Source organism: Oncorhynchus nerka, linkage group LG2 (assembly GCF_034236695.1).
Source record: "Oncorhynchus nerka isolate Pitt River linkage group LG2, Oner_Uvic_2.0, whole genome shotgun sequence".
Classification (NCBI taxonomy): Eukaryota; Metazoa; Chordata; class Actinopteri; order Salmoniformes; family Salmonidae; genus Oncorhynchus; species Oncorhynchus nerka.
Window position 1 is genome coordinate 63,268,259 of NC_088397.1, and position 18,897 is coordinate 63,287,155.

General features: G+C 42.9%; 1 pseudogene; it reads left to right on the forward strand.

Moving 5' to 3' along the window:
- The first annotated feature begins 334 nt into the window (after positions 1–334).
- Positions 335–18,035, forward strand: LOC135572916 (Krueppel-like factor 15; annotated as a pseudogene).
- The last annotated feature ends 862 nt before the right edge of the window (positions 18,036–18,897 follow it).

The following is an 18,897-nucleotide window of genomic DNA, read 5'->3' on the forward strand; positions in this document are numbered from 1 at the left end:
AGATAATTCAAGGTTAGTGATTAATTTTATCTTTATTTCTGCTTTTTGTGAATGCTATATTTTGCTGGAAAATGGCTGTGCTTATTGTGGTTTGGTGGAGACCTAACAAAATCGTTTGTAGTGCTTTCGCTGAAAAGCCTATTTGAAATCGGACACTGTGGTGGGATTAACAACGAGAATAGCTTTAAATGATATTAGACACATGTATGTTTTAGGGAAGTGTAATTATGAGATTTCTGTGGTTTGAATTTGGTGCCCTCTATTTTCACTGGTAGTTGTTATATCGATCCCGGTATTGGGATTGCAGCCATAACAAGTTAACCCAGAAGCACCAATGTCAGGAGGAAACACTGCTCAACTGACGACCGAAGTCAAACTGCAGGCGCCCAGCCTGCACGAGTCGCTAGAGCGCAATGAGCCAGGTAAGGCACCCCGGCCAAACCCTCCCCTAACTTGGACAATGCTGGATCAATTGTGCGCCTCCCTATGAGACTCCTGGTCACGGCTGGTTGTGACACAGTCTGGGATTGAACCCCAGGCTTTAGTGACGCCCCAAGACTGCGATGCAGTGCCTGAGTTCGCTGCACCACTCGGGATGCCCAAGATTCTACCTTTTATTCGTATGAGTTCCCGATATGTTTGTATGTTAAGACCTACTGCATAAAAGTATCATGGACACTATTTAACTTGGATAATCACAGATCAAAGCCAAATTTCGTAGTGTATTTTGGTGATGTTATGCTGTGGTTATTATTCACTAAGAATAGAAAACATTTAAATGAATTTACTGTTAACTATACCCTTTGTACTTGACATAAAGTTATTACAGTATTCCAAACAACCGTGCTGATGAAGCTGGAAACAATAATCTAGAACCAAGTGGAACTACTGGCAATTCAACGACAGCTGCCTAGCAGCTGGAGTGCAAGACCTGCAAAAAGCGGAGTCCTGCATAGATCTTGTAGGACCAAGGAGGAGGTAGAGGACCTTGCAAGAGTCTGAAAGAGGCCATCACAAGACATAAAAGAGATGGTATATATCTTAATCTTTGAAAATGTTCCAAGAACTTCCCACAGCAATCTGTTGTAAATCACAGTATTCAGGATGATGGGATAACTGCCTCTCAATTTTTGTCTGTCATTTTAGATCCATTACTTCCATTCCCTGGGGGAAGGAGAGAGAAGCGTTTTCCCAGGACCTGGTGATTTGCGGGTTAATAACCAGTAGATTCAATACTAACCTAAACTGAGTGTACAAAACATTAAGAACACCTTCCTAATATTAAGTTGAACCCTGCCACCCCTCAACCCCCTTTGCCTCAGGACAGCCTCAATCCATCAGGGCATGAACTCTACAAGGCGTCAAAAGCTTTCCACATAGATTCTGGTCCATCTTTCCACAGGCATGCTGGTCCATGTTGACTCCAATGCTTCTTTCCCACAGTTGTATCAAGTTGGCTCGATGTCGTTGGGGTGGGGACTATTCTTTATACAAACAGGAAACTGTTGAGCGTGAAAACCCAGCGCTGCAGTTCCTGATACAAACCGGGTGTACCTAGCATCTACTACCATACCCGTTCAAAGGCACTTACATTTTCTGTCTTGCCCATTCACCCTCTGAATGGCGCACGTACACAATCCATGTCTCAAGGCTTAAAAAATCCTTCTTTAACCTATCTCCTCCCCTTCATCTACACTGATTCGAGTGATATCAATAAAACACTGAAATATCACAGGATTCAGACCCTTTCAGTACTTTGTTGAAGCACCTTTGGCAGCGATTACAGCCATGAGTCTTCCTGGGTATGACGCTACAAGCTTGGCACACCTGTATTTGGGAGTTCTCGTTCTTCTCTGCAGATCCCCTCAAGCTCTGTCAGTTTGACGGGGAGTGTTGCTGCACAGCTTTTTCAAGTCTCTCCAGAGATGTTCGATCTGGTTCAAGTCTGGGCTCTGGCTGGGCCATTCAAGGATTTCAGGGACTTGTCCCTAAGCCACTCCTGCGTTGTCTTGGCTGTGTGCTTAGGTTGTTGTCCTGTTGGAAGGTGAACCTTTGCCCCAGTCTGAGGCCCTGTGTGCTCTGGAACAGTTTTTCATCGAGGATATCTCTGTACTTTGCTACGTTCATCTTTGCCTTGATCCTGACTAGTCTCCCAGTCCCTGCAGCTGAAAAACATCCCCACAGCATGATGCTGCCACCACGATGCTTCACTGTAGGGATGGTGCCAGGTTTCCTCTAGACATGGTGCTTGGAAATCAGGCCAAAGATAATCTTGTTTCTCATGGTCTGAGAGTCTTTTTGTGCCTTTGGCAAAGCGGGCTGTCATGTGCCTTTACTGAGGAGTGGCTTCTGTCTGGCCACTCTGCCATAAAGGCCCAATTGATTGATGCTGCAGAGATGACTGTCCTTCTTGAAGGTTCTCCCCATCTCCACAGAGGAACTCTAGAGCTCAGTCAGAGTGACCATAGGGTTTTTGGTCACCTCCCTGACCAAGGCCCTTCTCCCCGATTGTTCAGTTTGGCTGGGCTGCCAACTCTAAGAAGAGTCTTGGTGGTTCCAAACTTCTTCCTGAATGATGGAGGCCATCGTGTTCTTGGGGACCTTCAATGCTGCAGAAATGTTTTGGTACTCTTCCCCAGATCTGTGCCACGACACAATCCTGTCGCGGAGCTCACGGACAATTGCTTCGACCTCATGGCTTGGTATTTGCTCTGACATGCACTGTCAACTGTGGGACCTTATATAGACAGGGTGTGCCTTTCCAAAACATGTCCAATCAATTGAATTTTACCAAGGCTCAAACGTTTTTGATAATATATTGGATTGTTTTATTTATTTTATGGTTTTAAACCGTTTGTAATTGTATCAAGGGAAAGGTTAAGTTGTTACACAAAGTAATAGCAGGTTGTAGTGCCTTACATAATTTCATTTTTATTTGCAAGCTTCTCTCTCCTTCCTTTTATCTTGTGAATAAAATATTTTAAACATCAAACATTCGTTTTCATATGTAAACTAAATTATTTGAGTTTGATTGTCCGTTATGTTTGATACAGAAGTTATTCATAAGGACTCGGCTGGAATCAGATTACACCCCAAATCCAGACCAACACAATGAAGGGATTAAAAACACAGCAGACTGGATCATTGTGGCCAATATCCTGAATCTCCAGCAGAGATCCCCGTTGTATCGCTAAAACACTCCAAACATGATAACGGAAGTAGGCTCTTGTCCTGCAATGTGGTCTCAGTGCATTTCATATTATTCTGTAAGTAAATCCGTTAGTATGATCTGTTATGTTTGATACGGTATGTATTAATTTGTGGATGTCCATCATCCATTTCATATGATATGTTATGAATTACAGTTAGATATGTTCAATTGTACTTTGTACAATTTGCTAGGGATTTGAAAAAGTAAAATATGTTACGAATAGAAAAAATTATGATATGTTATGAATTCCAATTTGTTGCGGCTAACGTTAGCTAGGGTGACTAATGCTAACATTAGCTAGCGCTAATCAAATCAAATGTTTTGGTCACATACATGGTTAGCAGATGTTAATGCGAGTGTAGCGAAATGTTTGTGCTTCTAGTTCGACCGTGCAGTAATATCTAACAAGTAATCTAACAATTTCACAACAACCGTATACACACAAGTGTAAAGGAATGAATAAGAATATGTACAAATAAATATATGGATGAGCGATGGATGTGGATAGGCAAGATGGTATAGAGTACAGTATATACATATGAGATGAGTAATGAAGGCCATGTAAACATTATATAAAGTGGCATTGTTTAAAGTGACTAGTGATGCATTTATTACATCCAATTTTTAATCATTAAAGTGGCTAGAGATTTGAGTCATTATTTTGGCAGCAGCCACTCAATTTTAGTGATGGCTGTTTAATAGTCTGATGGCCTTCAGATAGAAGCTGTTTTTCCCTCTCTTGGTCCCAGCTTTGATGCACCTGTACTGACCTCGCCTTCTGGATGATAACGGTGAACAGGCAGTGGCTTGGGTGGGTTGTTGTCCTTGGATATTTTGGCCTTCCTGAGACATCGGGTGCTGTAGGTGTCCTGGAGAGCAGGTATTTTGCACCCGGTGATGCGTTGTGTAGACCTCATTACCCTCTGAGAGCCTACGGTTGTGGGCAGAGCAGCTGCCGTGCCAGTTGATTATACAGCCCGACAGGATGCTCTCGATTGTGCATCTGTAAAAGTTTGTGAGTGTTTTCGGTGACAAGCCGAATATCTTCAGCCTCCTGAGGTTGAAGAAGCGCTGTTGCTCCTTCTACACCACGCTGTCTGTGTGGGTGGACCATTTCAGTTTGTCTGTGATGTGTACGCCGAGGAACCTAAAACGTTCCACATTCTCCACTACTGTCCCGTTGATGTGGATAGAGGGGTGCTCCCTCTGCTGTTTCTGAAGTCCATGATCATCTCCTTTGTTTTGTTGACGTTGAGTGTCAGGGTTATTTTCCACACTCCGAGGGCCCTCCTCCTCCCTGTAGGCCGTCTCTTCGTTGTTGGAAATCAAGCCCACCACTGTAGTGTTGTCTGCTAACTTGATGATTGAGTTGATGCGTCCAAGGCCAAGCAGTCATGGGTGAACAGGGAGTACAGGAGAGGGCTGAGAATTCACCCAATGGGGTCCCAGTGTTGAGGATTCATGGGTGGAGATGTTGTTTCCTACCCTCACCACCTGGGGGCGGCCCGTCAGGAAAGTCCAGGACCCAGTTGCACAGGGCGGTTCAGACCCAGGGTCTCGAGCTTAATGATGAGTTTGGAGGGTACTATTGCGATTGCGTCGTCTGTGGACCTATTGGGGCAGTAAGCAAATTGGAGTGGGTCTAGGGTGTCAGGTAGGGTGGAGGTGATATGGCACTTGACTAGTCTCTCAATGCACTTCATGATGACGAAAGTGAGTGCTACGGGGCGATAGTCATTTAGCTCAGTTAACTTAGCTTTCTTGGGAACAGGAACAAATGTGGCCCTCTTGAAGTATGTGGGAACAGCAGACTGGGATAGGGATTGATTGAATATGTCCATAAACACACCAGCCAGCTGGTCTGCATGCTCTTGAGGACTCGGCTAGGGATGCCGTCTGGGCCGGCAGCCTTGAGAGGGTTAACACATTTAAATGTTTCACTCACGTTGGCTGTGGTGAAGGAGAACCCGGAGGTTTTGGTAGTGGGCCGTGTCAGTGGCACTGTGTTGTCCTCAAAGCAAGCAAAGAAGTTGCTTAGGTTGTTCAGAGCAAGACGTCGGTGTCCACACGGGCTGGTTTTCTTTTGTAATCCATGATTGACTGTAGACCCTGCCACATATGTCTTGTGTCTGAGCCCTTGAATTGCAACTCTACTTTGTCTCTATATAGATGCTTAGCTTGTTTGATTGCCTTGTGGAGGGAATAGCTACACTGTTTGTACTCGGTCATGTTTCCGGTCGCCTTTGCCATGATTAAAAGCAGTGGTTTTGCGCTTTCAGTTTTGCGTGAATGCTGCAAAGTTGCTAATTAGCTAAATGCTCAAATTGTCTGTGATGAGATTTGAACATGCAATCTTTGGCATGCTAGTCATTCGCTTTATACACCCCCAACCACCCCGACGGTTGCTAGATATTTGCTTCATACACCCACCCACTCACACCGACCAACCACCCTCCTTTCCTTTATACCTAAGTAACCTTCTAACTTATGTAACCATACCAAACGTGACATATAATAATTTGAGTATCCCGGATTTACATTAACTATGTTATGTCTAGTCTATGAGACCAGTCTGAGTCTAATGTTTATACATGTGCTCTCCGCCCAGGGCTGACAGACACTCCAACATTTGGTTAACCATGAAAAAGGCTATAATTCTTCATCCTAATTAAGCAATGCATATGCTATAATTTAACAAAATGTCCATCGTACCACTGCTGCAGTTCAAAACTCTATCATCTTGTCAGTTCATGACATGGTTTCTGAATGAGCCACGTTGTATGTACGATATCATTTTGAAAACACTGATACATAACTGTGGTGGCGTTAATTCAAATTTTCCCGGTGCCATAGGGACAGTCGGCCTAGATTAATGACGTTTCCAAAATATTGGGGGAAAAACAGCGTCCATCAAGCGGAAACCAATTAAATCTCTTGTTTTAGGGCGAGCCTCCGTAACCTTAGCCAACCAAACAGCCGGAATTGGATCCTTGCCTCTGAGCGTACAGAAATGCAGTCATGTGACAGGCTCATAAAGAATGCCAACATGGAGCCTTGGCAATGACGGATCTCTCTGCAACAATAACACGACGGACAAAACTTCGAGGACGGTGTATTTCGAAAGCTCGTAATATATTACATGATACTAGACGGTAAGTTCGCCATTACTAATGTTAGTTGTTATTTTCGTTTGGGCTGGATGCTTAGATTTGTATTTATAGAACCCTCCGAACTTGAGATCCGTGAATTCTGTCTGGCTGTTGCAGTCAGGTGGCTTGCCATGCGCCTCGCCTGCCCATGCGCTGAGTTTAAAAGCAGTTGAAGTTTTAAATAATACTGTTTGCTGACGCCGAATAACGTTTATCGATTGTATAACATGATTCACTTTGGTGTAATTACGCACTTATTACAGTCCTGCACCATGTTGTTTAGCGCCCGAGACCCATATGGGCGTCATGTGGAAGTGTTTACGCTCGAGGCGTCATTGTGCACAATGTATCCATTTAATTATCCCGCGTGTTGCTTTTTTATTGTTATGATGGTCGAATTAATGAAATCAAATGACACATTAGGTTTATTATTTTTAATTTGATGATATATATTTGCTCTGTTTAGCACATGTGTTTAGGTCTGATACCATTCGGGATTAGATGTTTGGCCTAATCATTTGTTGATTGTTAGCTTTCAGCCCCGTTTGTCATTTTAGTTTTCCTTGGAGAACTAATGGGGGTATACATATTTTACAGCCGGCCCCACCTTTGAACTTAACGTTAGTATAAGCGAGAAAGAATCTTTCAAATCCAAAAGATACACGTTTGCTGTTTTCACACACCACCTTGGTTGACACATCCTCTCACCTTGCACTCGCATTTCATTGACCATTCCACATTTTCCGCTGTTCCTTCAAATACAGCTAGGTGCAACTTTCCTAAACAGCATATCAGTATTAAAATATTGCATTCTTATTCATGTTTAACTGTTCACATTTTTAACTACGCTATCCCTCACATTTTCTGTGCAGGTGTAGTGAGAAGCGTGGTTCTCTGCTCAGCTAATTTTCCTGTGTATCTGACTGTATCAATGGAAATGTTACATGCAGCAGAGCGCTGGTCTCTGATAATGACCCTCTTTAGGGGACAGTGTTCGTCTGATCTCCTGGAGCTTGAGGAGGGAGAGGGCAAGAGGGGAGGAGTGAGGGGGATAGCTTTTGCCTCCGGTTACAGCCCTCCAGATGCTGACATTGGTGCTCGGCCAGCTCAGCCCTGGAGAGGAGGAAGAGGAGGAGGATGATTTTACCCCCATAGAGCTTTTGGATAGGAGAAGCGAGAAGAAGGCATGCTGCAGGACCCCAGGCTGCCTGACTTCAGTCCCCGTCTGCCCTCGCCCTTCCTCTCCCACCCTTGAGGACATCGAGAGTTCTCAGAGAAGATGGAGCTAGTGAGAGAGGGGGTCTTCTCTAGTGAACCCATGGAGGAGCCTGCTCCCTCCCCTTCCAGCTCCATTGAACATACTCTCTCCCTCCCCAGGAGGACAAAGTGACCCAGGACCAGTGCTGCCCTGTCACCCCCAACCCACAAACCCCAACATCCTCACACCACAGCCCAGCAGCCCAGGTGCCCCTCCCCATCCTCCTCCAACCCCCTCAGTGCTCCTGGGAGCACCCTTGGTACTCCAGGTCCAGTCGCTGCCCTGGCCCAGCCTCCCAGACAGGCTCTTCTTACTCCTGGGCCGTCCAGTGGCTGAGACTGGCCCACCTGGTCTTGGGGGCTCCACGGAGGGCAGAACTTTACCCTGCTTGCTCTCACAGGTGCCCTCTGCCCCAGCCACCCTTTCAACGAGCCAGCATGGACGCTGGAGTTCCAGACCAGAAGTACGCGGAAGATTGCCCCTCTACCGATCACCGCGAGGATTGCCGGGGTTGCTGGGGCAACGGTGGTTGGGGTCACAGTGGAGGGGCCGTGGTGAAAGCTGTGGCCCCACATAAGGGGAACAGACCTCCTCCTACAGAGACGCTGAGGGTGCGCGTTCTCATCCAGGCTGTGAGAAGATGTACACCAAGAGCAGCCATCTGAAGGCCCATCCGCAGACACACCGGAGAGAAGCCCTACACCTGCAGCTGGCCTGACTGTGGCTGGAGGTGGGTTATATCATAACAATGCTAGTCAACATGCAGAAACACAGGAAGCTTCGGTTTGTTTAGTTCATTATCATATAGGCTAGTTATTAACATGTGATAGGATAATTAAACAGAGAGAAGAAAGCCTGTAATGACTAGTTCAAAATGAAGTGGGTGTAATGATGACAAGAAAACATGCTATACCCTTGTTAGATGTTGACACAGTATTCCACTGTAATTATTTTTGCAAAGCTGAGCATAAAGAAAATAATATCTGTCTGTGGAGGTAGGGAGTAGAGCTTTATAAGACAATAGAGGCTCTGCAAATATGAGATATTACAACACGCTCACAGTTTCTAATGAGCACCTTGTGAGCTTCCTAAGGGAAGTTGCTAGGTTATTGAGGAAGCTGGGAGGATGAAGCAGAATGTTTGTACACGAGTCACAAACATTAGAAACACCTGGTCTTACCATGACATAGACTGACCAGGTTAATCTAGGTGAAAGCTATGATCCCTTATTTATGTCATTTGTTAAGTCCACTCAATCAGTGTAGATGAAGGGGAGGAGACGGTTAAAGAAAGATTTTCAAGCCTTGAGACATGGATTTGTATGTGTGCCATTTGGAGTGAATGGGCGTACAGTACAAAAGATTTATGTGCCTTGAACATGGTATTTTAGTAGGTGCCAGGGCGCACCAGTTTGAGTGTCAAGAACTGCAACACTGCTGGATTTTTCACACTCAACAGTTTCCCGTGTGTATTAAGAGTGGTCTGCCACCCAGTACGTCCTGTTTCAACTTGACACAACTGTGGAAGCATTGGAGTCCACATCGGCCAGCATGTTGACTCCTGTGGAATGCTTTCTGACACCCTGTGGAGTCCATGCCCCAATGAACTAAGGCTGTTCTCAGGACATAAGGGGTGCAACTCAATATTAGAAGGTGTTCCTAATGTTTTGTACACTCAGTGTGTATTGTAAATACTGTTTGACCCACCATTTAGTGTTCCTATTTCCTCAGAGTTGAGTCTGGAGCGCTTAGTCTGGGGGCTATCAAACAGTGGGAATAACCGCCTCCTGACACACTTAGCCGTAACATTCCGATTCAGAGAAATTATCAAAACACCAACTTGTTTTATCGCAGGCTTTGGGTGTTGACCTGTGCTCCTCTGTCTCTGTAGGTTCTCTCGCTCTGATGAGCTGTCTCACACCGGCGCTCCCACTCCGGGGTCAAGCCTACGAGTGTCTGTGAGAAGAAGTTTGCCCGCAGCGACCACCTCTCCAAACACACCAAGGTGCACCGCAGCCCCGGCCTGGCAAAAACATCAGAACCACTGCCTGACCCAGCCAGCCCAGTCTGGATCCTGATACCACCCACCCACCTTCACTCACCCTTAACCCTGTTACAGCACTTGACCAGGACGGCAGAATTATAAGAACCTGCATCCAGAATTCAGAGCAGCCTGGTCCCCTACCTTACCCTGGCTGTGCTTGCCCAGCCCAACCCAGCTCAGTACAATCTCAACCTCACCACGGGCTGACATGACTCATGAGACTCATCCACCCAGCCCCTACCCTCGGGAGGCCTTGCCAGAGAGCCTGGGTACCATCATCAGGACTCTGGTGCTATAGAAGCAGTCCTGGGCCAGAATGTAGGGCAGGGTTTCAAACCATCCTGCAAGCTCCCTGCGCCAATTTCTGATTTATTTTCCCTACACAGCTGATTAAAATAATCAAAGCTTGATGATGAGTTGGTTAGTTTAATCAGCTGTGTAATAATAGGGCACAATCTCAAAATGTGCACCCAGAGGCCCCCCCGGGACTGGAATAGGCACTGAATCTGATCTGTGACCCTAACTGGCCTCTGCCGCTCGCCCCCTGCAACCGAGCAGATGAGGGCTTGTCCTGGTGCTACACAGTGAGCCAACAGGTAACGGCCATTTCAAGGATGTGATTGTTCAGCTTAAAGAAGAAGTTCACTTTATTTTAACCAAATCTGTATTTTGAATGTAAATGGCATGTTGTAAAAGTGCCCAGACATTCGATACTGTGTGATTCTAAACTTTATCCGTAACGTTATATTTAATTTTGTACGACTGAAGCGGTTTCCCCTCTGCAGATGTGCTGCTTCTCCGTGTGGAGAAGTCTTGTGGGCTACACAGAGAATTATCGCTCGAGTCGCACAAAATGGAATATAACGTTGCGGATAAAGTTCTCAATGACACACCTAAAGGCCTGCATCACTATACTGAGAGCGTTGCTGTTTCTAAAATGATGTATTTCGGTGTTTTTGGAGCCTTTGATCATGTTTAACTGCAGAACGAGCATGAGGAAGTATATCGCTGGTGGTGTAAGTTTCTCAAAAACAATTGATTGTAAAAAAGTGTCTGGGTACTACTATAACATGCTATTTACACTACAGTTCAGAAGTTTGGGGTCACTTACATTTCCTTGTTTTAGAAGACAAGCACATTTATTTATTTTTTTCATTTGAAAATAACATCAAATTGATCAGAAATACAGTGTAGACATTGTTCATGTTGTAAATGACTATTGTAGCTGGAAACGGCAGATTTTATTTTAATGGAATATCTACATAGGTGTACAGAGGCCCATTATCAGCAACCATCACTCCTGAGTTCCAATGGCACGTTATGTTAGCGAATCCAAGTTTATAATTTTAAAAGGCTAATTAATCATTAGAAAACCCTTTTGCAATTATGTTAGCACAGCTGAAAAATCTTGTCACGATTAAAGACGCAATAAAACTGGCCTTCTTTAGACTAGTTGAGTATCTGGAGCATCAACATTTTGTGGATTCGATTACAGGCTCAAAATGGCCAGAAACAAAGCACTTTCTTCTGAAACTCGTGAGTCTATTCTTGTTCTGAGAAATGAAGGCTATTCCATGCGAGAAGTTGCCAAGAAACTGAAGATCTCGTACAATGCTGTGTACTACTCCCTTCACAGAACAGTGCAAACGGGCTCTAGCCAGAATAGAAAGAAAGAGTGGGAGTCCTCAACTGTCAGCTTCATTAAATAGTACCCGCTAATGATCAATTAGCCCTTTAAAATAATAAACTTGGATAAGCTAACACAACGTGCCATTGGAACACAGGAGTGATGGTTGCTGATAAGGGGCCTATGTAGATATTCCATAAAAAAATCAGCCGTTTCCAGCTACAATAGTAATTTAACATTAACAATGTTGACACTGTATTTCTGATCAATTTGATGTTATTTTAATGGACAAAAAATGTTTTTCTTTCAAAAACAAGGAAATGTCTAAGTGACTCCAAACTTTTGAATGGTAGTGTACAAACAGATTTGGTTAAATAAAGTGAACTTCTCCTTTAAAGCGGATTTCAGGCCTTTAGGCTAAATCGCATCCTGCTCAGCCCCCCCGCCATACATATACACACACCTCGTTACCCTGAGCAGATGACAAATTTGTGACAGGCAGTTGCTCACTGTATAACACTGTTTTAAATGTAATTTAATTGTGTTTAAAACCCTATATTGTCACACATTCTATTCTACATATTTTGTTGTTCTATGAATCTGCTTCATGAGTTACTCTCTCTTCAAAACAGTTTTAGAGGGCAATGCACCGTAAATAACCCAGCTCATTCTAGCCTGTAATCTGTGCTATTAGCCCAGATGAAAGTACTGTGTTGATATGTGAGTTTAGAGATTCGCTCAGAACAGGTGAATAGTCTAAATCTCTTAAATATCCCCTCCTGCTCCCCACGGTGCTAAACTTCTGTCCCAGTCACATCCCTACCTGACCCTACAAGGGCCAATCCAGTAGTTTTACCACCGCTTCCCTGACCTCGTGCCTCCTCCCACTCCACTAAAGACCTCGGGGCTGCAGACTGGTGTCTGTTGGTTTTCACCATGGTACTTCACTGTTCCATTATGTAATAACTGGTTCGTTAAGAATCCACTCACACCCACCTGGTTTCCCAGGTTTGCATCAGATGCTGATTGAAGGGTAAGAGAGACTGAGTGAAAACCAGCAGAAATCACAGCCCTCCTGGTCCATGCTCTTAAACGACTGGAATGAGTTAAAAAATATATATATATATTGCCAAACCTAAAGTCCTATTTGACTTTTGTCACCTTTTTGTGCTATCTGCTCACACACTGTATGATGTAGAACCTATAAGCTATTTTACTTTATTTCTATGTCTTTAAAATCAAAAGTGACTCGGCTTTACAATGCAAAGTAACCAATTTTGTAAGGTACTGCTTAGTCATTTACAGTAGTAGAGGTTAGTATGTTAGGCCAGCAAGCAAAGCTAATCATTTACAGTATAGTAGCCTACTGTACCTGAAAAGAGCAGCTGATCTTTGTCCAATCTGTATCCGTCAAATATCACATTTACATGTACAGAACATGTAGGAGCTCCTATCCCGAGACACCCCTCTCCCCCCTCCCAGTCAGTATATTAAGCTATCCAAGGGTGTCTGTGCTGATTCTCTTCATGTAGCGTATCTTGGTGAACTGTATAATGTTATTGAGGGTTATCAGTCAACCAGACAGGAATGAATTAAGTGAGACCCACTCTACATTAATGAGTTAACCCATCACATCCCCATCAAGATGAGCCCTTTGTTCTCAAGTGCACTTACTGTATGTTAGCAGGGAGGTGCAGCAGGAGGGTTTGCATGATAAATGCTATGCCAAGGACTGAGGGTCTTATGGGTATGTAAGCTGTATCTATGAGTTTGAGTTTAAAAAATTGTAAAAGGTGCTTTTCAACAGGCTACTGCACTTGTGGAAATCATATAGAGAACTATGGACTTTTCAGGGTAGCAGTCTGGCCAACATCCTTGAGGGAACTGTACTCACATTTGCCACACATCACATTGGTTCAGAACTTTGGTAGAAACACATGTTGTGTTGCCTTTGGATGGGTCAACTCAGAATTGAGCACTTCATCAACAGCATCACTGGTAATCATCACCATCAAATGGTCCTATAAACAGTTTGTTCTTTGAGCGTGACTAGTTGAATAGATCACAACCACACAATCCCACTCAGAAGTCTGACCCAGCTGTGTGTCCATGGCTGGTCTAGTCCTCTGATTCAGTCCTGTTGTGTGTTCCCCTTCCTGCTTTACCTTAACCATGGGGTTCTCTCTCCCAATAACTATATATCATCAAAGTATACACACACTCAACTGTACTGTATGTTTTGCTAAAATACAGGTTCTATTTTTCCAAATAACAGAAAAGCTATTTTCCTATATATGATAATAAAGGATAAGAAAATTGAAGCATCATCCCTCGTCGTTATTTGAGTCATCATGGCTTATGTTTTGTGGATTTCAAGACACAAAAATGATCCATGCTTTCATTGAAAGATGCAAAGATTGTAAAAAGTGTTTCTTTTTCTTTTCCAAACAATGGTGAGGATTTAGGGCAGTGGTAGTGTGAGCCAGCACCACAGCGGTAGGCCATTCCTACAAGACTGCCTGGGAAGAGAATGCCGTAGGCTCCAGTACTGTGAATGATGGCATATTTCTACCATTGATTCCGCTGTTACAGTGTGAAGGAATGTGGGTGTTCAATATTAGAGAGAGAGAGGAATTCTCTCTGCACTTCAGAAGCCAGCCTGCCTGTAAAACTGGAATGTCTGGCTCTGTGTGGAGCTGAGTTGTTCTGGGAATGTCTAGGGAGAAGTCTGGGTTGCATTTCATTTTTTCTTTTTTAAATCACATCCCCTGCCCTTTTTCATTCCCTTTACAAACCTAGGATATCTGGGTAGCTGTAAGCCTCCATCACTCACCCTAGGGCTTTTGTCAATTGATTTTGCTTAACTCATGCGTCCTCTCTCCTCCGTCTTCTGGCCTCTTTTTGGACAAAGGTCAAAAAGTCGAGGAGAGGGAAAGTATGTGAAAATGCGCTTGAATGAAATGAGACTCCTCCAACCGCACGTCGTTAGCCAAATAATTTATGTTAGTGGAATCCCAATTGATGGTTATCAAAACAAATGCAGCCACTGTGCATTTTGTTTTGATATTGCTGATAAGTAGCATATCATTTCTAATGTTAGCATGCTTTTCACTGAGAAACAATAGTTGATTGAAAGTAAACAGAGAGAGGAAGAGGTGAAGGAGAGTCCCAACTCTGCCAAAAGTCTGTATTTTCCAGCAGGTGCCATTTCTTTCTTGCTAAACCAAGAGGAGTTTTGTATAGCGTCAATAAGTGTTGAATGGTCAACAAGAAATGTAATGGCTTATTTGTTTAATATAAGTTTTGTAATGCTTAGGTTGTTGAGTGTACTGATATATGTAGGACATGTGGCCAGGGGCACAACTTTTGGTTTTAAAAGTGGGGGTGGGCATAACCTGGCGGGGGAGTTTGGGGGTCCTCGCTCAGACTTTCCTTGGGCATCTTAATGCTAATTTCCTGCATTTCTATATAATCTTAATATTACCTTTTGGGGTCATTTTTGTTGTAAACAAGAATATAATATGTTTTCTAAACACATACATAAATGTGGATGCTACCATGACTACAGTTCCTTCGAAAAGTATTCAGACAACTTACAGCCTATTGCCTAAAATCATTTTTTTAAACATCCTCAGTAATCTACACCCCATAATGACAAAGCGAAAAGATTGTTTGAATTTTTTGCTAATTTATGGCTAACAAAAACAGAAATAATTTTATTTACATACACAACTGTTCAAAAGTTTGGGGCCACTTGGAAAATGAACTTGTTTTTGAAAGAAAAGCCTTTTTGTCCATTAAAATAACATCAAATTGATCAGAAATATAGTGTAGACATTGTTAATGTTGTAAATTACTGTTGTAGCTGGAAATGGCAGTGTTTCAATGGAATACCATCACTCCTGTGTTCCAATGGCACGTTGTGTTAGCTAATTCAAGCTTATAATTTTAAAAGGCAATTGATCATTAGATCAATTTGATCATTAGAAAACCTTTTGCAATTATGTTAGCACAGCTGAAAACTGTTGTTCTGATAAAGAAGCAATAAATCTGGCCTTCGACTAGTTGAGTATCTGGAGCATTAGCATTTGTGGGTTCGACAGGCTCAAAATGGCCAGAAACAAATACCTTTCTTCTGAGAAATGAACATTATTCCATGCAGAAGTTGCCACAAACTGAAGATCTTGTACAAAGCTGTGTACTACTCCTTCACAGAACAGCACAACTGCATAGAAAAAGGAGTGGAGGTCCCGGTGCAAACTGAGAGTGTCTAGTTTGAGAAACAGATGCCTCACAAGTCCTCCCAAATGTCAGCTTCATTAAATGGTACCCAAAACACTAGTCTCAACTAATCAACTAAGCTAATCCAAGCTCATTTTAAAAGGCTAATTGAACAGTGAAGAGGTGATTCCGGATACTGGTCGCCTAGGCAGAGTTGCAAAGAAAAAGCCATATCTCAGACTGGCACAATAATAACAAATAAAAGATTAAGATGTGGCAAAAAGCACAGACACTGACAGAGGAACCCTGCTCTAGAAGGCCATAAAATCTGCCACTCTTCACTGTTAATCAGTTAGCTTCCTTAAAATTATAAACTTGGATTGAAGGCTAGCAAACGTACATTGAGTGATGGTTGATAATGGGCCTGGTACGCCTATGTAGATATTCCAGTTGCAACTATATCAGCCAATAGTAATTTACAACATTAATATCTTACACTGTATTTGATCAATTTGATGTCATTTTAATGGACAAGGAAAGTGCTTTCTTCAACAACAAGGACATTTCTAGATCCTTTGCTATGAGACTAAATTGAGCTCAGTGTATCCTGTTTCCCATTGCTCATCCTTGAGATGCTTCTAGAACTTTATTGGAGTCCATAATTGTGGAAATTCAATCAATTGGACATGATTTGGAAAGTCACCACCTGTTTATATATAAGGTCCCCACAGTTGACAGTACATGTCAGAGCTAAAACCAAGCCATGAGGTCGTAAAGAATTGTGGTCTGTGGAGCTCCGAGAGAGATGTGGATTGTGTCGTAGGCACAGATCTGGGGGCATTGAAGGTCCTCAAGAACACCGTGCTCTCCATCATTCTTAAATGGAAGAAGTTTGGAACCACCAAGTCTCTCTCCTAGAGCGGGAAGCTAAAACTGAGCAATCGGGAGAAGGGCCTCATCTGACAGAGCTCTGGAGGTTCCTCTGTGGAATTGAAGAACCTTCAGAAGGACAACCATCTCTGGCACTCCACCAATCAGGTCTTTATGGTAGAGTGGCCAGACGGGAGCTACTGCCTGCAAATGATAGCCACTTTGAGTTTGCCAAAAAGCACCTAAAGACTCTTAGACCATGAGAAACAAGATTCTCTGGTCTGGTGAAAACCAGATTTGGCCTGAATGCCCAGCCGGCACATCTGGAGGAAACCTGGCACCATCCCTATGGTGAAGCATGGTGGTGGCAGCATCATGAGGTGGAGATGTTTTTCAGCAGGTGGGAGCTTTGTCAGGATCGAGGCAAAGATGAGATATAGCAAAGTACAGAGAGATCCTTTGATGAAAACCTGCTCAGAGCCGTTCAGGACCTCAGACTGAACCTAAATCTAACATCTTTGAGAAACCTGAAAATATGTACAGGAACGCTCCCCATCCAAATTGACAGAGCTTGAGAGGATCTGCAGAGAAGAATGGAAGAAACTCCACAAATTCAGTGTTCTAAGCTTGTAGTGTCATACCCAAGAAGACTCAATGCTCTAATCGAAGCTGGCAGAATTGTTTCAACAAAATTACTGAGTAAAAGGGTCTGAAATACTTATGTTAATGTAACCTGTTTTTGCTTTGTCTTTTTGGGGTGTTGTGTGTAGATTGATGAAAAAATAATATTGAATATATTTTAGAATAAGGCTGTAACGTAACAATATGTGGAAAAAGTCCAGGGGTCTGAATACTTTCCGAAGGCACTGTTTAAATAATCCCGACTGATGGTGGTGAGAAAGTTCAGACGCCAAATGTCATACCCCATCAAAATGCTATCCTCTCCTGTTATTGTAATGTGATAGGTTACATGTCTGGGGGTATGATGATTTGTGCGTCTAACTTCTCACTGATTATCATTCACAATTCATTCAGGATTATCCATAATCATGGTAGGATCCACATTAATGTAGAAGTATTTAGAAAAATATGATATTCTTATTTACAAATAAATGTGACTCAAATGACAATACATTATTTACTTTCATTAATTTCTACTGGACACAAAATAATCTGAAACAACCAAAAACAAACAGCAAATGCATCAACAAATGTGAGTCTCAAGCTTGATGTAGTCATTGTGTATTGCTATGAATGTGGACCAAATACTTTTTACTACTTTTTTAATGCACATACAAGTGGATTTGCCGAATACTTTGATCCCCGAAAATGTGCGGGGACTATTTACAACAAAGTGCCTAATTTCTAAACGTTCACCCAATATGGATAAAAAATACCCCTCAAATTAAAGCTGACAGTCTGAACTTAAAACTTCATTGTCATTTGTTCGATTTAAAATCAAACTTGGACTATCGAGCCAAATAATTTTAAAAATCCCAATAATTATGGAAGGTACTGTAATTCATAGGCCTAATAGTACTGTAGAGAGTTTTTTTTTTTTTACTTGTGCACACTATATAGCTGATTGCCCTGTCCTGTCCCTAGGGATCCACCACTCCTGCAGCTCCCAACTCCAGCACACCCCACTCAGCTTAGGATCTTAGTGAAATATTCATTTCTGGATTCAGGTGTATTAGGCCAAGGCCAGAGTGACAACAAACAGTATGGCAGACCCCAGGGCCAGGACCGAGTAGCCCAGCAGCTAGGGATCACCCCTGATGTAGGCATGTTTTCAAAAACAGACTCCTTTTATTTGTACAGTATTCCATATAAAGGCATCCAAACCAGTGGCGGCTACTGAGGCAACGGCTCACAATAATGGCTGGAATAGAGTAAATGGAATGGCATCAAACACACGAAACCATGCATTTGATACTGTTCCACCTATTTCCCTCCAGGCCACACACGAGCCCGTCCTCCACCAATTAAGGTGCCACCAACCTCCTATAAAATGATAGGTTACAATAGTTTCTTCTGATAAGTCTCCAGCATCAACATTTACAAGCAAACACAAAAATAGGGAAGAGGGTGAATCTGTAGACATGCTGCGATAAAATAACATATAACATGTGTAACATACTCTACCAGAATTCAGCCAGCCTTCACAAGAGCATAACATATGCAAAATATGTCCCGTTTGTGTTTTACACCTCCTGCAGAGGGAATTACATTCTGAGTCCATGATATTCCATATTATCTTATATGGATGGTCTTAAACTGCAGCCAATTTATGTCTGAGATTATATGAACATAACTGGGCATTCCAACATATCTGTATCCATTCATTATCATCAGTTGTCTCCCAGGTCTTCCTCACATTTTTGTTTTACATGTTTTGTGTCATTAGGAAAAGCCTCTATCAACACTTGATACAGTTTGGAAATCAACTTTTTTGTCAGACTGCCTTAAAAAACAGTTTCAATATTTGAAGCTTCTGGCTTGTTCAGTGTTTGCTGCA